At 44.1% G+C, this 23,095-nt stretch overlaps 1 non-coding gene across 1 annotated transcript; it reads left to right on the top strand.

The window, feature by feature from the left end:
• The first annotated feature begins 13,622 nt into the window (after positions 1-13,622).
• LOC123463286 lies at positions 13,623-13,813 on the top strand. The gene has a single exon (XR_006638866.1). It is a non-coding gene; the product is annotated as a U2 spliceosomal RNA (small nuclear RNA).
• Positions 13,814-23,095: the final 9,282 nt, after the last annotated feature.

Raw genomic sequence — 23,095 nt, 5'->3', positions numbered from 1 at the left:
AAGAGTAAAAATGGATCCAGAGGAGCAACCTGACAGCAGCCTGACATCAGAGAGGCAAGCGTTCCCCAGAGTAGGTTGAGCGCTGTTGCTCATAGGTCATTGATTTCGATAAAGTTATTTGGATTGACCTTAGAACAAGGGGCACAAATGGAGTCTGAGCCTGTTAGAAGGGCAGTGCTGGACCCTTACCCGTCATTGGATCGGCCTCCTCTCGGCGAGGTCGTCCTGTCTTAGGCGGGTCGAGACTTAGCCACCCGTTCCGTCGCTGACTTACCAGACCACTCACTTTGTGGAAATGTAACGCATTTTGCTCTCAACAAGACCGTCAAAGCCCCATAAGGATCCTGGAGGAAATATGTTTGGTAGCCAAATAGTATATGAGGGGTCGCGGAGACCTGAGTTATTATTCGGAGGGGCGGGGCCAAAATTTCCACCCCAGGGTGGATTTTTGTAGGGAGGTAAAGTCTAAGGGTCGAGATGGGGGGTTGTCTTGTTCTTTTGGCGGGTCAGCGGCAGATGTTTCTTCTGTGGCAAGTCGATGGTAGTGGACTTCCACCAGCTTGATTGCAGATTCTACCTGACTCTTAACAAAACTTGTTAACTGTTTAAAGGCCCAGGGGCCAAAAGAGAGAAGTAAAAGGATACCTACAAAAGGTCCTAGCAGACTGGGAAGCAGAATGGTTAGCCATGGAGATGTGGAAAGCCAATTTTTATGCCAAGATTCTTGTTGTTCCCGAGCCCTTTTTCTATCTTCTAGATTCCTTTTAACTTTGTCAAGGCTATTTTGTACTAGCCCAGTCTTATCTGAGTAGAAACAGTATTCTTCCTTGAGGGCTACACAGAGTCCCCCTTCTTTAAGGAAGACTAAATCTAATCCTCCCTGATTTTGAAGAACTACCTCAGAAAGGGAAGCTAATGAATCTTTAAGATCTTGTATTCCCTCATGTATGAGGCTGAGATCTCTATCCACTAAGGCACTGAGATGTGAAAAATGTTGTTGGGAGGTAACCATTGAGGCAATACCTGTCCCGGCCCCTGCAGCACTAAGCCCCAGGAGTACAGTCAGAGTAATGGTGGTCAGGGGTTCTCTTTTCTGCCTAACAGACATACCTCTGTCTAATGTACTTAGAAAACTCTCTGGATCATGGATAAAGAACCGTGGTAGCACAGTGACTACAACACAATAATCCTTGTTATTAACAAAGTCCTCATTGGTTATAAAAGGAGTTAGACCCGAAGGGCAGGCAAAGTAGGTGTTATTGGGAGCCTTAGTATAAGTGGATGTTCTATTGATAACAATAGTCTGATTACAGACCGATATGAGTGAATGGGGGGGGGGGCAACATTTTAGGGCCAACAAGACAGAGTCCAATACCTGAAATGGAACTAAGAGTAAGGCCTCCATCTGGGGCAGCATGCCAAGGCAGGCCATCTGTGTCATTAGTAAATATAGGGGTCATAAGCATCGCAACACCCTCATAAAAGGGAGGTGTAGGAGAGAAGCAGATCCAGCATTCTTGATAATCGGGATTGCTAGTATTATGAATAGCTTCCAGGGAGGCGTTCACTAAGGAAACAATAAAATCAGCCGAACTTGGGAGTCCCTCAGGGATGGTGGGTTGGAACAAGGTATGTCTTTGAGATAACTGAGTAACAGTAGGGGGTGTAATAGACTTTGGGGTAACGAGTAATTTGGGCTTTGCTGGTTTAAGCAGGACAGGGTTAGGTCCTATGGCCGCAGAATTTTTGGTGGGAATAGATTTAAGTAATTTGGTTTTAAAAGTAAGTCCAATATCTTTTCCTTCTTTATAGATTCTGAGCCCCCATTCAAATCCCCAACCAGTCCAATCTTGTTGTTTGGCCTGAGGGGTAAATTGAATTAACAGGGGGTTGCACCATCCACCTGTAGAGGAATGGGCAGTATTACAGAGTCGTCTCACATCCTGGGGGGAATGGTTGGGCGTTGCCTGAGGATGTTTCCACTTTTGTTTGACAGAAATGTAATCCCAGGAGGAAGAAGGCTTCCAATAGGTGTCCCCGGAGGTCTCACAGCCTCAGGAGGCACAAAAATAGTCATTAGCCCACCCGCACTTATAATTGAGGGATTTATCCCAGTGGGCTCCTGGGCAGACATAAATACCCTCCAGGCCGTGAAGAAGACTTTTTTCGACATCGTTTCTACAGCCAGGGAAACTGGGATTGTGTGCGGGAAATTCAGGTGCTAGACCCTTGGGCCGAGGCCAGAATACCTCCGCTAGACCCTAATCAGGGTGTGCTCCAAGGGCAAGGGTGCAGAGATCTACTTCTAAATCAGGCCATTGGGGCTGGGACCCGACCGAAGAACTAGAGTTAACAATGTCTCCGGCCTGATTCTCAATGATCCAAGTGTAGTTATAAATTTGATAAGGGGAGGGGGCACTTACCACCAGTCGGGCTACAAGTAGAAATGAGAGAATGGCAAGGCCGAGCATCTTTCTGTAATTAAGCACAATTAAAATCTTTCTCAGGGGTTTCCCTGGGAGAATTAATCAATTTTATTAGCCTCTCTGGGAGCCATCTAGCATTTTGTTCTTTAGAATCATATATGCAAGCATGTCCTTTCCCCCAGATTAACACAGGATCTGGGCCGGACCACTTATGAGTTAATGGATCCTTCCATAATGCTTGAGCATAATTATTTGATGTAGAAGGGTGCCAAAATCTATCAGTCGCGGATTTACCATCCTTATCAAGGGTCAGGAAATTTAAAACAAACAAAGCATGGTTTAATAATGTTTTGGGATTTGTTGCCTGGGGGTATAATATTCCCCCTGAGTGTTGTAGCTTGGAAAGCATATTTTTAAGGGTTTGATGTGCTCTTTCTATTATACCTTGTCCCTGTGGATTATAGGGAATACCAGTAAGATGTTTTATTTTTAATTGAGCACAGAATTGTTTAAAGTTAGTGCTGGTATACCCAGGGCCATTGTCTGTTTTGATGACTTTGGCAATGGTATAAAGGCAGAGCAGGCAAATATATGATTAATAACATTTTTAGTAGCTTCTCCCATCTGAAGGGAAGCACAGATAAATCCACTAAAGGTATCTATAGACACATGAATATATTTTAATTTGCCAAAAGGCGAATAATGGGTAACATCCATTTGCCATAATTCCCCTGGTGTAAGACCACGAGGATTAACTCCCAAGTGTGGCTCAGGCAAAAATGTTATACAGCCCTGGCACTGGCAGACTATCTGTCGGGCCTGTTCTCGGGTGATAGAGAATATCTGTCGGAGAGTTTGGGCATTAAGATGGTGTAACCGATGTGTCTCTTGTGCCTGAGATATGGGGTCAGGTGGGGCAACCATTCCAGTTAGGACAACAGAACTATTTTGAGTTGCCTGATCCACAAGGTTATTTCCTTTACTTAAGGGTCCAGGAAGACCAGAATGTGCTCGAATATGTCCTACAAAGAAGGAGTGAGTTCTGGCCAGGATTAGTTGTTGAAGTTTAGCAAAAAGAGGGGAAGCATTGGTAGAGGGACGGATGTAAGGGACTGTCTCAAGCAAAGGGACTGAGCTGGCTACATAGGCGCTGTCAGTATAAAGGTTAAATGGGTGATTGGAGAGAGTCTCAAAGACCTGTATAACAGCAACCAATTCCGCAAGCTGTGCCGAAGGAAGTTTAGTTTGGACTTTGGAGATTTTTCCATTGATGTTAAAGGCTGCAATTCCAGATGAAGAACCATCAGTAAAAACTAACATGGCTCCAGGAATGGGAGAGCTTTTAGTCTGTTTTGGGAAAACAATGGACTGTCTATAAAGGAATTGAATTAGTCTGTCTGAAGGATAATGATTATCTATTTTGCCTTGGAAGGAAATACAATCAACAGCCCATTCATCAGAGGACTGTACTAGCCATTGAACCTGGGAGGCGCTATAAGGCACACTAATGGTGTCTGGGTCTTTTCCAAAAAGTTTAAGGGAACTTTCTCTCCCAAGTTTTAAAACCTGGGCAACCAGGGAGGGGTAGGTGGGCAGAATTTTTTTTGGGGGGGTAGCAGGTAAATGGATCCAATATAAAGGCTTAGTCTGCCATAAAAGACCGGTGGGTGTAAAGGTTGTAGGGAGAATAAGTAACCATAACGGGGAGGTGGGAGAGAAGTAACCAATCTTTTGTGCCTGAATGGCCTTTTCAACAATTTGTAAGGAATTTTTAGCCTCTGTAGTAAGCTCTCGAGCCGAGGAAGGGTCAGAATCCCCTTGCAAAATATCAAACAAGGGTTTAAGTTCTCCAGTAGTTAATTTTAAATAGGGTCGTAACCAATTAATGTCCCCCAAGAGCCGTTGGAAATCGTTAAGTGTTTTTAAAGAATCTTTTCTTAACTGGATTTTTTGAGATAGGATTTTATTGGAGTGTAATTCAAATCCAAGGAAAAGGTGGGGAGGATGGATTTGAACCTTCTCTGGGCCTATTTGTAGTCCGAATTTTTGGAGTGTAAGGATTAATTCTTGTCCCACCTCATATAATTTTGTTGTCTCTGGTCCTGCTAATAAAATATCATCCATATAATGAATGATATATAAATTAGGATATTTAAGCCAAAAGGGATCTATTGTTTGGGCAACAAATTTTTGACAGAGGGTAGGGCTATTGGCCATCCCTTGTGGCAAAACTTTCCATTGGAAGCAGGGCGATGGACTGATACAATTAACAATAGGGAGGCTGAAGGCAAAACATTTGCAATCCTCTGGGTGGAGGAGAATGCAAAAGAAGCAATCTTTAAGGTCAATGACTAATTTAGCATAACCCTGCGGGATGGCTACCGCTGACAGGAGACCAGGCTGAAGGGCCCCCATCGGAACCATGGTCTTGTTAATTTCTCTTAGATCTTGGAGTAATCTCCATTTCCCCCCCTTTTTTTTGTATAACAAAGATGGGTGTATTCCAGGGGGAGGTGGAGGGTTCAATATGACCAGCCACTAATTGTTCCTGCACCAACTGTATGGCTGCTGTTAACTTATGTTGAGGAAGGGGCTGTTGATCTACCCAGACAGGGGAGTCATTTTTCCAGGTTATTTTATCTGCCTGGTGTGCAGGAGGAGCAATGGCCCTTAGGAAAAATGTGAGTCATAGCCAAGACCTGTCCGTGTTGTTTTTGGAGTAACCGAGACAGGGTTTGGTATTCCTTGGTTGTTTTTCTAAGGCCTCTGCCTGGGATAAAACCCTGGTTAAGCATTTGTTGAGTAACTGCCTCAGAAGGGCTGAACATGAGGACTCCCATCTGGGATAAGATGTCTCTTCCCCAAAGGTTGACCGGAAGGCCAGGGACTATGAATGGCCAAACGTGTCCAGTGTTTCCTTCGGGATCCTCCCAAGTCAGGAGTTGGGAGCTCTGAAGGGTGTTAGTAGATTGACCAATACCTTGAAGATGAGTCAATGAGGGCTGGAGGGCCCAGGAAGGGGGCCAAGCATTTTGTGAAATTACGGTGGAATCTGCCCCTGAGTCTAAGATGCCCTCAAAAATTTTACCATTGATTTTAAGTTTTATGCTAGGACGTTCTTGGGTCATTTTTTGAATCCAATAAATGTCTGAAGACCCAGGCCTGGAGGCTCCTCTATGGGGACCTATCGAAGGAGCCGTTGAATCCAAGGGCAGGGGGAGGGCCTGTGCTAAACGTTGTCCTTGTATGATAGGAAGAGGCCCTCGTGTACTGGTGGCCAAAATTTTTATTTCTCCTGTATAGTCATTATCAACTATTGATGGAAAAATGGTGATGCCCTTTAAAGTACTAGATGCCCTTCCCAGAATTAGATAATAGGTTTGTGGCGGGGGTGGGCCAAAAACTCCTGTAGGAATTATTTGGACTCCCTCTTCAGGTTTTAATATTGAGTCGGTGGAGGCACACAGGTCCACCACTGCACTTCCAGGAGTGACCCTGTGGAGGCAGGCAGTTGATTGGGGGTCTGGCTGTTGTCTGTCTGGCTGTTTCCTGAGGCCGGCAGGAAGGCTATCGGTTGAGGGGGCCGGGGCTGGCCCCTCATTCCGTTTCCTGGTAGGGGAGGGAGAGGATTGCCAGAGATGTCTGTTTTAGACCGGCAAGTATTAGCCCAATGTTTACCACGACGGCAGCGAGGGCAGACTGTGGTAGGTGGAGGGCGAGCCCCTCCAAGTTGACCAGGAAGCTGTGGCTGACCAATGGACTGTCCCACAGTTCCTTGGGGGCATTGCCGTGCAAAATGGCCTGTTTGTCCGCATTTGAAGCAAGTATGTTTAGAACCGTTGGGTTGAACAACCGCTCCAATGGCCAGATTGATTGCCTGAGAAACCTTATGGGTAAATAGATCTACGTCTTGGCATATGCGGATCATGTCATGAAGATCCTTGTCTCTATATTTGCCGCGTAGGGCGGCTCTGCAGGCCGAATTGGCATTTTCATAAGCAAGTTGTTTGAGAAGTTTATTTTCATTTTGACCAGGTCCCAGAGACCTTTCGGCAGCCTTTAAGAGACTGACAAAGTCACTATATTCTTCATGATTGCCCTGGATGATTTTTGTCAAGGGCAAGAGAACAGATCCCTTAGAGGGAATTGAATGCCAAGCTGCCATAGCGGCATTAGCAGTTTGTGCCAACAGACCTAGAGGAAAGTTTTGTTGTCGTTGGTCAGAGGAATATTTCCCTTGACCTGTAAGTTTCTCAAGTGTCCAGCCAGCAGAGGGAGCTCTAGATCTTTTAGCGTTATTGTTAGCCAGAGTCCTACAGTGATCAACCCAATCAGCCTGCCATGAAAGGAATTGTCCTCTAGTTAAGACCGACTGTACAACAGTGAGCCACTCATTAGGAGTCAGATAACCTCCCCCGCCAAGGCTTTCCAATAAGGAAAGGGTAAAAGGGGCATTAGGTCCATAGTCCTTGACTGCTGAGTTAAGTTTTTCTAGGTTTTTAAAGTGGAGTCGGCGATAAACAGTCTCCTCACCTTGACTATCTTGGCCTGTGGTGGGCATATTGTGGCGTGGTATACTCTGACTTTCTTCCTCCTCATTTTCATTTTCACTTTGAGAATCATCATCATCAGAGGAAGGCAAGGGAACAGAGACTGCGGGGAGATGGCGTGAAGAGGATGGGGCATCGCGATTAGGGGCAGAGGAGGAGGTCGGACCCATATCTCCGATTGGGAGCGTGTCTAGTTTGTGAGCGGGTAATGGGAAAAGCCAAACAAGGAGAAGACGAGGGGCAACGGGGCTGGGGTTGGGGTAAGGGAGGGGGGTGTCCAGCAGAACAGCGAGCAGAGAGACAAGAAAGTTGATTTTGAAGTTGGAGAATTTCAGGGAGATCTTGAACTTGAGAGGAGAGGCGAAGCTTGGTCTCAGAAAGGGAATTAGGTGGAACAGTCGGAAAAGAGGGCAAGGTCAAAAGAGGAGCAGAGGGGAGAGTTTGGGGGAAAGAGTTGGGGCAGCGGGGGCGAGGGATGGCCAATCAGGATTGTGATAACGGGTGGCCTCATCTTCTAAGGTGGTTGCATCTCCAGGATCGAGAGGGTCATCTGGAGGGGAGGAAGAGGATGAGGGATCAGCAGGAGGAGGCCGAGGTTTAGTGGTAGGTTGCTTCTTTAGAACAGGATTGATTAGGTGAGGCGATTGGTTATGGGGGGGGGTTAGAAATGTCAATTGGGGGTAGTGGAGGGTAAAGTTGGGGAAGATTCGAAGGGTCAGAAGTATGAGAGTCAGAAACATCAACGAGAGAAAAGGAGTCTGAAGCTCGAGAGGGGGGATGTGAAGGGCAGCGGGAGCCAGGCTGTGAAGATGAGAGACAATGTTCGGCCACAGAGAGAAGGGGGCGTTTACCAGAGTCATTATTCGCTTCATCTACAATGTCTCGGATTAAGCCCCAGAAAGAGAAAATAGTTGGGGATAGTGCGTCATTGCCTTCCTCAGTGAGTTTCTGATTTAATTCTCTACCTACTCTTTGCCACTTTTTGGGATGAATATTAGGTCCATCAATCATCAACCATGGACATGTCTTATCAACAAAAATAAAAAACTGTACAAGATCCTTTTTCTTTACCCGTATTCCTCGCTCTCTGAGAGAGGCTTTTAAATCCTTTATGAAAGAAGCCTCTTTAGACAATGAATGGCCCATCTCAATGGGACAGAATGAAGAGGGAAAACTTACCAGGTCTTGCCGTCTTCTTGGGCGGAGAAGCGGTGACCATTCAGGAACACTCCGGAGATCGTGTGCTGAGGGGTCTCCATCTGGCAGGGGTCCGTGCCTCAAGCCCCACGTTGGGCGCCACATGTCCTGTCCCACGGGACCTAGTTATTCATGGGGGCAAGGAGGACCCTAACCTCAAATAAGATGGGAGAGAGAGAGAGAGAGAGAGAGAGAGAGAGAGAGAGAGAGAGAGGGAGAGACTCAAGCAAATGTACACTTGTCAAGAGTCCAATTTTATTGAGCCAGAGCGGCCTTTTAAAGGGTTAGGGTTAGGGTTAGGGTTTTGGGTGAGGGAGGGGCTGGAGGAGGCAGGTGGTGGAAAGTTACAGAATCTTCTTGGCTTTTGGCCTAGGATAGTTTGCGGTTATTCCGAGAAGTCATGGTACAATTCTCACATCTCTGCAGTTGCCAGGCAGGATGTTAATCAGTTAGGTGTGGCGGGGTGGGGGGATGGAATCAGTTAGGTGTGATGGGGTGGGGGGATGAGGAGAGGTCAGAAGTTTCTCAGGGCTTGTCTCTAACATCTCTTCCTCCCTCCCTTTGTCTTGTCTTAAAAAAAATGATTTTGCCAATCAAGGGGCTGGAGTTCAAGTTAAAGGTGCCTGCTTGCAAAGTCTGACAGCCTGGACTTGATTTCCCAGAACCCACATAAAGCCAGATGCACTATGTGGGGCATGTGTCTGGAGTTCGTTTGCAGAGACAGAGGCCCTGGCGTACTCATTCTTTCTCTCTCTGTCTCTCTCTCTCTCAAATCAATAAACTTAAAAAAAAATAAAAAAGAGGGGGGTGCTGGAGAGATGGCTTAGCAGTTAAGTGCTTGCCTGTGAAGCTTACAGACCCAGGTTTGATTCCCCAGGACCCACGTAAGCCAGATGCATGAGGTGGCACATGTGTCTGGAGTTCGTTTGCAGTGGCTGGTGGCCCTAGCATGCCCATTCTTTCTCTCTCTCTCTTTCTCTCTGCCTCTTTCTCTGTCTGTTGCTATCAGATAAATAAAAATAAACAAAACAAATTAAAAAAACCAACAAAGATTTTGCCAATCAAGACCAGGGGTGTGGTTCAGTAGTAGAGCACTTACCTAGAATGTCCAAAGGCCCTGGGTTTTATCCCCAGCACTGAGAAAGAAAAATGATTTTCCCAATCAGGTGCATTTATATGAAGTTCAATCGTGAAAGCAACGAGTCTGGTGGAGACAGGCGTCCGCAGCTCACAGATCACCACTGAGGAAGTGAATGGGGCTCTGTGGCTGTCCATGTGCTGACTTGTGGGTTTCCAGTAGAGGCAGCTATAGTTTACACAACCACAGCGGAATAATGACATTTTGATTGTCATCTTATCCTCACCTCTTCCTCCTTCCCTTCCTTTTTTTTTTTCGAGGTAGGGTTTCACTCTAGTTAGTCCAGGCTGACCTGGAATTCACTATGTAGTCTCAGGATGGCCTCGAACTCATGGTGATCCTCCTCCCTCTGCCTCCTGAGTGCTGGAATTAAAGGTGTGTGTCACCATTCTGGGTTTTTTTTTTTTTTTTAGGAAGGGTCTCACTAGAGCCCAGGGTGATCTGGTATGTAGCCTCAGGCTGGCCTTGAACTCAAGGCGATCATTCTCCCTCTGCTTCCCTCTCCCCCTTCTTCTCCTCCTCCTCCATCTTTTTTTAAGGTAGGGTTTCACTCTAATCCAGGCTGACCTGGAATCCTGGAACTCACTATGTAGTCTTAGAGTGGCCTCAAACTCTCAGTGACCTTCCGACCTCTTCCTCTGCCTCCCAAGTGCTGAGATTAAAGGCATGTACCATCACGCCCAACACTTTTTTTGGTTTTTCTAGGTAGGGTCTCACTGTAGCTCAGATTGACTTGGAATTCATACCATATAGTCTCAGGGTGGCCTCAAACTCAGGGTGATCCTCCCACCTCTGCCTCCTGAGTGCTTTGAGATCAGACAGAGCTACAAAGTGAAACCATGTCTAAAAGCACCACCATCAGGTTGAGGAGATAGCTCAGCATTTAAGGTACTTACTTGAGAAGCCACCAGCCCAGGGCTCAATTCCTCAGTACCCGGGTAAAACCAGATGCACAAAGTGGTACAAGGTCTGGATATAAGATGCTCTGACACACCCATTCTCTCATTTTCTCAAAGAAATAAAAATATGCTTTAAAAACCCCTCCATCAACAACAAAACTTGCATGCTCCTCTAGCCCTCTCAAATACTATGGAAATCACATAACCCTTAGTGATAATAACCTTTACTGTTAAACTACCGAGTGTATATTTGTGGTCTGTAACTGAGCTATGAAGTATATTGCTTCATTTGGTGCCTGTTAGCAGAGGTACATCCTTTTTATGCGCCTCCAAATCTCCTTCAGTATTACTTCTTTTTAAAAAAAAAAAAAGTATTTATTTGAGAGAAAGAGAGAGAGGCAGGTAGAGAGAGAGAGAGGGAGAGAGCAAGTGAGCAAGTGAGCTGGGCATGGTGACACCCACCTTTAATTCCAGCACTTGGGAGGCAGAGGTAGGAGAATCACCATGAGTTAAAGGCCACCCTGAGACTACATAGTGAATTCTAGGTCAGCCTGAGCTAGAGACCCTACCTTGAAAAACGAAATGACAACAGAAAACTTGCCTGAAGTGCCTTTAATCTCAGCATTTGGGAGGCAGAGGTAGGAGAATCACCATGAATTCAAGGCCACGATGAGCATATGTAGTGAATTCCAGGTCAGTCTGGGCTAGAGCAAGATCCTACCTTTAAAATAAAATTTAAAAAAACAAAAACAAAAACAAACAAAAACAGGAGAACAGGTTTTTGCTGGGTTCCTCTGGTTAGGGGCCAAGCTGGTGACCCACACCTTTTGTCCCTGCATTGGGGAGGCAGAGTTAGGATTTCTGTGACTTTGAGGCCAGCCTAGAGCTACAGAGTGAGTTCTAGGTCAGCCTGAGCTAGAGTGATACCCAAAAGTAGGAGGGAAGGAGCATCACAGGCTTATTGTAGTAACTTACTCTGTCCCAAACATCAGAGGATCAAAAAGATTAAGTTGGTGACCTGAAAACCTCTTCCATGTAGACCAGCTGACAGAAAGCTGGAAAAAGCCATGCTGCACGCAGTTCAATAGGAGAAAGAAAATCACCATGAAGAAGACTCAACAGTGGACACCGCAAGCCTTATATTTGGACAGCCAGGCCAAATGAGGCAACTGGTGCAATAGTGGCACATCTGTCATGTTGGAAACCAACCACCCTCTAATTTGACTGGAGGCATGCTCCATGGGAGGGAATATATCCCTGAGACTGGAAACCTACAACAGGGGTAGTCATGAGCCTTAGGGGTGTAACATCTGCTGCTGTCCGGCTAAATGTATATACTATGCTCACCAAACTGCCCAGTAAGTGTCGGGAGCCATAAAGCAAAAGCCTCTCCATTTTGCTTGGGCCTGCTCATAAACTGACTCATTACTCAGAAAGCTGGTCCATCTAGCTTTCAGCTAGGTACTTCTGGAACCGGTCAGCAGGCTGCTTACAGAATCTTATCTTTTGCTAAAGGACAGTTTATGGTCAGGATGTGAAACCTGGTGCAGTCAGGACATTAAGCCAGTTGGGCAAGATTAGATGAACACCTAATTACAACCCCTCTAGGTTTCCTGACAAGTCCTTGCCCTGGCCACATCCCCTTTCCCCTACAACCCTATATAAATGTAAGAATACATGTAAGAATAAACTCTCAAGGCCGTGACAAATGTCTAGCATGGTTTCCTTCTTGTGTCTGTTTCCCTACTTTCATTCAGGTTGATTTTCACCTTGCTTCTTTGTTCGACTCCCCACTGGCCGGGGCAAATGGCACCCGAATGTGAGACCGAGGTACGAAGAAAGACCTGAATGTCGCTGGAGTGGACCGCCGTCCCAGCCATTAGACCACCACCCCACCGGAGGGGTGAGTGAAGGTCTGCATAGAGGTCACTACAGGCAATTCCCCTGTAATATAGACCCGCACCGCGATCGACGCAGAAAAAGCCCGCCTGCAAAACTGATCCGTTTGAGGTAAGCGACGAATTTTAGGCAATTAAAGTAAGGACTATTGAGTCATTTTTTTCAAGGCACAAGAACTGCGGGACTTTCTTTTTGCACTTCTCTTCCTCCTTTTACTTTCGGTCGGCGCCATCGCGTGGAATTGCAACATAGCGACAGGGCAACTGAAGCCTCTTGGCCAGGGCCACCCTCTGGCATTGGCTGAAGGCCCCTAGCTCCCTGTGTGAATCCCGACAGCCCGTTTGGGTGTTGGCAAAGACCTCCTATCTAGCCTCTCTTCCTATCAACAAAACTGGGTACGCAACAGCCAGTAACTGCTCTTAGAGCGGCTGCCAGCTCTTAACATTGCGGTCAGGCTCACGGTAGGCCCACCGGAAACCCTCCTGTGCTGGTTCTCTGACCGGGAATGTTGCCCTCTGGTCTTGCCGTTTCTCCTCTTTCCTTTTCTATCATGGGACAGACCCTAAGTAAGCATAAATTGTTGAAAGGCTTAAAACTTCCCTCAAGGCATAAGGAACACAGGTTAAAGAAAAAAAATTTTGGGCTGGAGAGATGGCTTAGCGGTTAAGCGCTGGCCTGTGAAGCCTAAGGACCCTGGTTCGAGGCTCGGTTCCCCAGGTCCCACGTTAGCCAGATGCACAAGAGGGCACACGCGTCTGGAGTTTGTTTGCAGAGGCTGGAGGCCCTGGCGTGCCCATTCTCTCTCTCTCCCTCTATCTGTCTTTTTCTCTGTGTCTGTTGCTCTCAAATAAATAAATAAATAATTTAAAAAAATTTAAAAAAAAAAAGAAAAAGAAAAAAAATTTAGCAAAGAGTAAAAAGGAGCTAATTGCCATAGTAAAAGATATTTTAAAAACCAAGGAATTGAGATTGCTTCAAGTTCTTTTTAATTTTATCAGGAGATTTGTTCTTTTTATGTGTGTGTATGTCTTTATGTGTGCTCATTGTGCTTGCTAGTTGTGTCATGTTTGTGACTGTTTGTAACTAAAGAGATGAGACAGACGCAGGTGATATTCCTTTCTCTTCTAGAGAACGAGTTCAAGGAAATCAAAGACCTAAGCATAGCAATTAAAAAGGAAAAGTTAAATGTCTTTTAAGGAGTGAATTTGCCAGATATATGTTCTAGGTCAAGTTCACCTTACATAGAGGATCATTAAAAACAACAAAACTTCCTCTAAAGAGGTAACTTATAATTTGTCAGATATTTTAAAAAAGATTGCAATGTCCTGTTACTTAAAAGGAGGAAGTAACTGATCTGACTTCTAGGCCAGCCTGCCTCAAGATAATAACAATATTTGCCTTAATTTAGTGTCTTATTGATATTAATGACATAAAATTTTGTTAGACTACTCACTTGTTAGTGAGTAATAGGATTAATTTGGTGTAATTTTTTAATAGCCTTATAAGAAAGATAATCGCTTCTCAGCCTTTTGGCTAAGATCACATGTAGTATCTATTCTTATCAGTTTAATATCTGATACGTCTGCTATCCGAGGACAATATATTAAATGGATTTTTGGAGCTTGGAGTTGGAATAGGAGCTTACTCCGTCCACTCCATGCATCCACCTGGTATTGCAGTACTTCCAGGAATGGTGCACCCCTCAGGGGAGAAAAAAAAAAGGGAGAGAGAGAGAGAGAGAGAAAAGATAATTAATGATGGGGTGAGATGAATTGATTGAAGGAACTGGAAAATAATTTTTCAATGTTGGAAAATAGAATGCTCGTTAAAAATGCTTTTTGAGGGCTGGAGAGATGGCTTAGCGGTTAAGCGATTGCCTGTGAAGCCGAAGGATCCCAGTTCGAGGCTCAATTCTCCAGGACCCACGTTAGCCAGATGCACAAGGGGGCGCACGCGTCTGGAGTTCGTTTGCAGTGGCTGGAGGCCCTGGCGCGCCCATTCTCTCTCTCTCTTTACCTATCTGCCTCTTTCTCTCTGTGTCACTCTCAAATAAATAAAAATAAACAAAAAAAAATTAAAAAAAAAATGCTTTTTGAGTGGTACTAAGAATGTTAAAGTATGTGAATAAAGATGTGCGTATGTAGGAAAGAATTTTCAAGCTAAACCTAAATGCCATGCCTAAAGTTAGAGATTCTTCCACTGTTTACAGACTCTTAAGGATACTCTAAAAGTTTTATATAGGGACATAGTCTTAATCTAAATTCATCTTACATTAGACACAGGTGATGCCTATGTTAGGTGGGTCACAAAGTCATAAGTACAGATGTAATTGGAGGCCTAACCAGGTTAAACATAGACAAGAGTCTATCACCTTGTGTTTTGCAAATGGGTAAATTTGCTATGTAAAAACAAACAACTTCAGAATAGAAAAGAAATGTCAGGATGCTTATCTCTCTGCTCTGTAATTTCATTTTGCCCTTGCTTTCCAACATATGCTACTTAAATTCATGGAAAGCTGGACTCTTAAAAAAAAACAAACAGGTGGAACCCCCTTTATCTCAAGCCCCATGCAAGTTTAAGCCATGTGTCACCCAGACTCTGACTAGAGACAAAAATGGCCAATTGTCTCTTGACAAGGAAAAAGGAATACAGCATATAACTGTAGTTCTCCCTAGTTCATCTCTTATGAACACCTAAAGTCACATCTGTTAGATAAAGTCTCTCACTAGACAAAATGTTAAATAGATAAACTGAGTCTTAGGATAAGGCCTCACTCATTAACAGGTCACTGATGCTAATTTTTTATGATTTAAGGGTTATAAAACTGGCTTTAAGACTCTCTCAGTAAAGTAAATTAGGTTCTTCTTTTCATCAAGGTTTTAACTATTCTAAAGATAAAGGCTCACATAGAAATGGTTAATTTCCAAAGGTGAAGTACTCATACCTAAAGACATTGTGACTTTACAGATAGCTTCTGTCTTATTTATGCTAATTTTATTGAATGGTCATAACTAAGTTTAATCACTTAGGTTTAAGTGATTTAATTTCAGTAATAATAACTTTCATCTTCCTGGGATTTGTTGGGATAGCTTACTTAAACTTTATCAAATTTAAGTCATGGGTAAAACATAAAATTGTTTTATGTTTATAAAAATTTCTGTGGTACATAAAAATCAATAGCTATCAAGTTTAAGCCAAAATCATTGGTTGTCAAATAATGTTTTTTCTTTCAAAAAAAATTATCAAGGGTTATATTAATATTTAGCTAGCTATTTTGGCTCAGGAAAAACCAATTTCTACTCTATTGTATGTAAAGTAACTGTCTCAATTTTTGCATCTTAAGTTCAGTGCTTATAACAAAATTAACTCTTAAGACATATTCCCTACTTTAGGGTACAGCCTCATGCTCAAACAATGGTTCTCATCTAATATATATATATATATATATATATATATATATATATATGTGTGTGTGTGTGTGTGTGTGTGTGTGTGTGTGTGTGTGTGTGTGTGTGTATGTATAAAATTTAAGCTCCATGGTTCTGTTTCCAATGTTTTCTGGGTAATTTGTACCCACACAGGTATCTGAACTAATCAAAGATGTTTTCACACAGGTGCTAAGACCTTATACTGTCTTACTTGTTCTTTTCTGATAATTTCTAGGTTGAATTAGTTAAGTTTATAAATCAATTGGTACTGTTTTCAAGACTGGTAACAGGTTCTGCCTATATTTATAAATGTTAAATATTTAAAATGTGAGATGTGCCTACTTCCTATGCCTCAGATATATGGCTTATGCTGCCACAGTACAACAAAAATTTTTTAAAGATTAGGACAAAATGATTTTAGAAGCCCTTGTGCCATTCTTTAACTAAGTCTATTTCGGTAATCAAATGTGCTCTATATGTACACACATCCAGGCTGATGTAACTTCCTTTCTGATTGTGTTAATCACCTATGTATAAGCCAAAGCCAACTGGAATCATTAGAGTAAAAAGTGTCAATATTTTGGCCTGTGCTCCCATGTCATGAGGCCACTGGAGATAATGGGACACTTCTACACTGGCCCCCTGGTAAGTCACCTGTCTTCATGAGCAGGGAGGATATGGAGACCCAAACCAAAATTGGTGTACATTCTAAAACAGGAGAGTCACAATTGAGGAACAATCGGCCCTCCTGACTTCCCAAAAAAGGAAAAATTACTTGGCCAGCATGGCCCTGACTCATCCTAACAGGCAAGACACCAGTAAACTATGGGGCTACTCCTGTGTCCCTAAAGTCTCTTTGGAGAGCCATTAATGACCTCTAAATTTAATCCTTAATTAACTTTTGGCTATCTGCATGGTCTTAAACACTCAGAGAGAAATCTGTAACCAAAGATTAAAAAAAAAAACAAAAAACCTTAAATGTATAAATGGCCCTTAACTTCTGAAATTAGCCACAGCCACGATGTTAGTACAGGAACAACTTGCTGAAGGGCATGTTGGACCTACCACCTCTCCTTGGAATACTCCTATCTTTGTATTGCTCCAGGACCTTAGAGAAATTAATAAGGCCATGGTACCTATGGGGGCCCTACAACCAGGCCTCCCCACTCCAGTAGCAATTCCTGCAGGACATTGTAAAATCATTATTGACCTAAAGGATTGCTTTTTTGCAATTCCCTTACACTCCTCGTCAGCATTTTACATTTAGTTTACCTGTGGTAAATTTTAGAGGCCCTAAAGATAGTGGAGGCTACGATTCTGAGCCAAAGAGTCACTTTTATCTCTTATAAAAAGCCTCTTCTCCTGGTCATTTGTGCCACTGACTTTACACCCACTGGGGTGTTCTGGCAGGAGGGGCCCCTCTTCTGGGTCCATTTACCCTCCAAAAATTAAAAACGGGGGATTTATATCCCATAAAAGGCTCTCCAAGAAATATCCTTCATCATGCCTTGTTTGTCCTAAACTTTTTAACCCTTGATACTCAAGGAAATTTAGCTGCTGATCACTTTTGGCACACAAATACAAAAAATACCTTTGCCAAAGCCATGTGGAAAGATCCTTTAACTTTAAAATGGAATGGCCCAGACCCAATATTCATTTGGGGCCAAAGATCAGTATGCTTGTCTGACACCAAAGAAAATGCTGCGAGATGGCTACCAGAGAGACTTGTAAAACAAGCTGATGATCCTCCAGTGACATCTCACATATCCAGGGAAGAAACACTTCCCTGAGAGAATCTCCCCTTTTTCCCTAACAGGACAAAGCTGGAAGGACCTCTACTTATCTTAATCCTCTCACTCACAATCGGACCCGTTATTATAATTAAAATCATGTCTTTTATATGTTAACAGATTAAAGCCATTAAGGTGCAGCCTTTACAGGTCCATTATCACAGACTGGAGCTGGCGGATCCAGGAGTTGCCACTGAAGACCTACCACCTGCAGCTGTCACTCTCCCTTGATCTTACATTCTGTACTTACTTACTATACTGCTGTCCTCTACACATCTGCTATCGCTGCGGTCTACCTGTCTTGGCCAAATAGCTACCCCTCCTACAGGAGCTGCATGAGGATCCAGACCTATACATGTCAGCTCACAATGAAGTGAGTATGATATGGGCACCAATGTGGATGCGAGGAAAAGCACCGCAAGGGAAGGTCCTTATCTGACCGCTTCTGGATTCCCTGAGAGGTATACCTGGCTTGCATGGAGGTTGGTACCATAACTGTTATCACTAAGGCTGTGACTCGCTCTCCGGCCACATAGGCCCTGCCTTCCCTCCCCAAAAGGTACCAAGGGCCAAATATTGTGGGAAAAAGACATCCCACGGGAGGAGTCGGGTCCCTACTCCCCCAGTTGGTTAATGCCCACTGCTGCAAAGCGGGCCTCACCCGAGGAGATGTTGGGAGCTATGAATCAAACCTCGGCCATGTTAACAGAAACCGCCATATAGCAAGTTAAGTTTCTACTTCCTCACCTAATACTCAACTACCAGAAACAAAGACTGCCATATAGCAAGTTAAGTTTCTACTTCCTCACCTAATATTCAACTACCAGGGGATTGAACACTTGGCTGAATACTCCCGCATCCTGCCGGTAGCTGATGAAGAAACAAAGACATTGCAGCCCACTGCTGAATAGCGGGCCTCCCCCTCTTTTGTATAAAAGAAGGGAGGAGATGTCGGGAGCCATAAAGCAAAAGCCTCTCCATTTTGCCTGGACCTGCTCATAAACTGACTCATTATTCAGAAAGCTGGTCCATCCAGCTTTCTGTTAGATACTTCTGGAACTGGTCAGCAGGCTGCTTACAGAATCTTATCTTTTGCTAAAGGACAGTTTATGGTCAGGATGTGAAACCTGGTGCAGCCAGGATGTTAAGCCAGTTAGGCAAGATTAGATGAACACCTAATTACATTCCCTCTAGGTTTCCTGACAAGTCCTTGCCCTGGCCATGTCCCCTTCCCCCTACAACTCCTTGCCCTGACCACGTCCCCTTCCCCCTACAACCCTACATGTAAATAAACCTACATGTAAGAATAAACTCTCGAGGCCGTGACAAATGTCTAGCATGGTCTCCTTCTTGTGTCTGTTTGCCTACTTTCATTCAGGTTGATCTTCACCTCGCTTCTTTGTTCGACTCCCCGCTGGCCGGGGCAAGTAAGCACTTCTCTTAATGTTCAACCCATATATTAATGCTACTCTCACTTTTGGTTAAAGAAGCTTCTCTTTATAGATGGCAGTGACCTTGGAATGACACAAAAGGCACCATGGTGCTGAGAAGTGACAGAGGAGTGCTCAGCACTGAAACATCTCTATCATACCTCCCAAGGCTCAGGGTCCATTGCAGAAGAGGTGGCAGAAAGAATGTAAGAGCCAAAGGAAGGGTAGGACTCCTTACAACGTGTTCCCTCCAGACATAAAATGGCCTGGATGTCCATGACCTCACAGTGCCTGACACTACCTACACAAGACCCTCATAATAGGAGGAAAAGATGATTACATCAAAACAAAGGAGAGACAGATTGAGATGGGGAGAAGATATGACGGAGAGTAGAGTTTCAAAGGGGAAAGTGGGAGCTGGGTGTGGTGGCTCACGCCTTTAATCCCAGCACTCGGGAGGCAGAGGTAGGAAGATCACCATGAGTTCAAGGCCACCCTGAGACTACATAGTTAATTCCAGGTCAACCTGGACCAGAGTGAGACCCTACCTCAAAAAAACAAAACAAAATCAAAGGGGAAAGTGGGGAGAGGGAGGGAGGGAATTACCATGGGATATTGTTTATAATTATGGAAGTTGTCAATTAAAAAAAGTAAATAAATAAAATATTAAGTTGCACTGCAGCCTAGACCACTTGGGAAACCGCTTCTCAGTTTTATTGAAGTTGGATTCCTCCCACTGACTGAGGAAGTAGATCAGGGCAGAAAGCACAAATAAGACAAACATTGTCACTATACTCACGCAAAAGAGGTGACTATTTTGTTTAGGGAAAAATCCATGTAGACAAACTATGGGTGCATGCCTCACATGAGGATTGTGGCAAGTTCGAGGCTAGCCTGGTCTACATAGACCAGGCCAGTACTACAGACTAAGAACCTATTTCAACAAACATACAAAATTCAGGGAGCCATATTTCATCTATAGCTTTCTGCCAATTAAGCTAAGGAAAAAGATGTCATGATCATTTTTTTGTTGTTGTTTTGTTTTTCAAGGTAAGGTCTCGCTAGAGCCCAGGCTTACTTGGAACTTACTCTGTAGTACCAGGCTGTCCTCAAATTCACAGTGATCCTCCTACCCACCACCCCCCAAAAAAATGCTGGGATTAAAGATGTGTGGAGAGAGAAAAAGAGGCAGGAACAGAGTATGTGGGCACACAAGGGTCCCCTGTTGCTGCCAATGAAATCCAGACTCATGTACCACTTTTACATGGGTGCTAGGGAATAGAACACAGTCCATCAGACTTTCTTTCTTTTTTTTTGGTGGGGGGTGTTAGGAGGTAGGGTCTTGCTCTAGCCCAGGATGACCTGGAATTCACTCTGTGGTCTCAGGGTGGCCTTGAACTCACAACAATCCTCCTACCTCTGCCTTTCAAGTACTGGGATTAAAGGTGTGTGCCACCATACCTGGCTTCTTATTTAATTAATTATTTTTTTATTTTATTTATTATTTATCTCTTTTTGGTTTTTCGAGGTAGGGTCTCACTCTAGCTCAGGTTTACCTAGAATTTACTCTGTAGTCTCAGGGATTTTATTTATTTAAAAATTTTTTTTAAAATTTTTATTTATTTGAGAGTGACAGGGAAAGAGGGAGAGAGAGAGAGAATGGGCGCACCAGGGCCTCCAGCCACTGCAAATGAACTCCAGATGTGTGCACCCCTTTGTGCATCTGGCTAACGTGGGTCCTTGGGAATTAAGCCTCGCACAGGGGTCCTTAGGCTTCACAGACAAGCGCTTAACCGCTAAGCCATTTCTCCAGCTCCCCTTTCTTACAATATTTTTAATTTTTATTTATTTATGAGAGAGAGAGAATGGGCATGCCAGGGACTGTAGCCAGTGCAAATGAACTCCAGAGGCAAGTGCTACCATATGCATCATCTGGCTTATGAGGGCTCTGGGAAATCGAACCTGGGTTCTTAGAATTTGCAAGCAAGTGCCTTAACTGCTAAGCCATTTCTCTAGCCCTTGTTATTTGTTTTGTATTTTATTTTATTTATTTATTTTTTTTTGAGGTAGGGTCTCGCTGGAGCCCAGGCTAACCTGCAATCCACTATATAGTCTCAAGGTGGTCTTGAACTCATGAAGAACCACCTATCTCTGCCTCCCAAGTGCTGGGATTAAAGGCTGGTTCCAGCACATCCAGCAATTTTTATTTATTTATTTGAAGGAGAAAGGCAGATATATGTATAGAGAGCAAATGGGTGCACCAGGGCCTCTAACCACTGCAAAGGAACTCCAGACACATGCGCCACTTTGTGCATATGGCTTACGTTGGTTTTGGAGAAATTGAACCTGGCTCCTTTGGCTTTGCAGGCAGGTCCCTTAACCACTGAGTCATCTCTCCAGCTCTGCTTGGATTGTTTTCTTTTTTTTCTTTTTCTTTTTTTAAATGGAAACTTTATTTATTTGAGAGAGAAAGAGAGGAAGAGACAGAGAGAGAAAGAAAGGAAGAATGGGCATGCCAGGACTTCCAGCCACTGCAAATGAAGTCCAGACACATGTACCACCTTGTGCATCTGGCTTATGTGGGTCCTGGGGAACCAAACCTGGGTCCTTTGGCTTTGCAGACAAGTGCCTTAACTGCTAAGCCATCTCTCCAGCCCTCCTGCTTGGATTTTTTTAAAGGCACTTTTTCACATTTTTCCTCTTGATCTTACGTAAGTCTGAGAAATTCAGACTATTACATACCAAAAAAGAACTGGTGAAGAAAATAAGGCTTTTAGTGACATTGGACAGCTTGTACAAGAAAGAAGGCAAAAGGAGAGAGAATACACAGGGAGCCAAACATTTTTATATGTTAGCCATGTAATTGCAATTTTAGATACTAAAACCATCTGTTTCCCCCATGAACTTGGGTAGATAGCCAACAAATACTCTTCCCCAGAGAAACAAGGGGAAGAAACAGAACAGTGGGTGTCCAGTATTGCATGCTGGAGAGGACATTTACTGTTGGGTCCACTGATGGCAGGCTAGACTCAGAGTAATTGAATATTCATTTAAAAAACATTAAGGGGCTGGAGAGATGGCTTAGTGGTTAAGTGCTTGACTGTGAAGCCTAAGGACCCCAGTTCATAGCTCGATTCCCCAGGGCCCAGGTTAGCCAGATGCACAAGGGGCGCACGTGTCTGGAGTTCATTTGCAGTGGCTGGAGGCCCTGGTGCACGGATTCTCTCTCTCTCTCCCCCTTCTCTCTGTTTGTCACTCTCAAATAAATAAATAAAAATAAAAAATTTAAAAAAAAAAACATTAAGAAGGGCTCGAGAGATGACTCAGTGGTTAAGGTGCTTGTCTGCAAAGTCCAAAGACCCTAGTTTGATTCCTCAGAACCCATGTAACTCCAGATGCACAAGGTAGCACATGCCTCTGGAGTTTGTTCCTGGAAGTGACTAGAGGCCCTGGTGCATCCATTCTCTCTCTCAAATAAATAAAATATATCTTTTAGAAGGCCACATAGAAACACAAATCTTTTATTTGTTTGTTTGTTTATTTTTATTTTTATTTTTTTTGAGGTAGGGTCTCACTCTAGCCCAGGCTGACCTGGAATTCACTACGTAGTCTCAGACTGCTCGAGACCCTCCTACCTCTGTCTGTCTCCCGAGTGAGGGGATTAAAGGCATGCACCACCATGCCCGACTGAAACCCAAGTCTTACAAGGACACAGGTTTACAGTAACAGTCAGGAATTCTAGGGGCATCTGCTACCATGCTGGCAGAGAGAGAGAGAATGGACACACCAGGGCCTTCAGCCACTGCAAATGAACTGCAGTTGCATGTGCCACTGTGTGCATCTAGCTTATGTGGGTCCTGAGGAATTGAACTCAGGCTTTGCAGAAAAGCCCTTAACTGCTGAGCCATCTCTCCCACCCACCATTTTCTTTTTATCCATAGGGTCATTAGTATAATCAGACCAATTTGCCAAAATGTTTCCCAAAGGTGTGTCACAAGGAATGGAAGCTATGACCTTCATTCCAACAGAGCTCTTAAGCAAACCAGATAGAACAGAATGTTATCTTTAAGGTGAAGGCCAAAACAAACCATAGCCCAGGAAGGAGAAAACACACACACACTCTCCCCTCTGGGTGTGGCGGTGCAGTCCTTTAATCCCAGCACTTGGGAGTCAGAGGTAGGTTCAAGGCCAGCCTGAGACTACACAGTGAATTCCAGGTCAGCCTGGCTACAGCAAGACCCTACCTGGAAAAAACAACAAAAACAACAACAAAAAAAAAAGCAAAAGGAAAAACAAGCAGAAAGTGCTTTTAAGCCAGAGGCAAAACAAGCAATAACC

This window comes from Jaculus jaculus, chromosome 8 (genome assembly GCF_020740685.1).
Source record: "Jaculus jaculus isolate mJacJac1 chromosome 8, mJacJac1.mat.Y.cur, whole genome shotgun sequence".
Classification (NCBI taxonomy): Eukaryota; Metazoa; Chordata; class Mammalia; order Rodentia; family Dipodidae; genus Jaculus; species Jaculus jaculus.
This window is presented reverse-complemented; position numbering and strand designations above follow the sequence as displayed.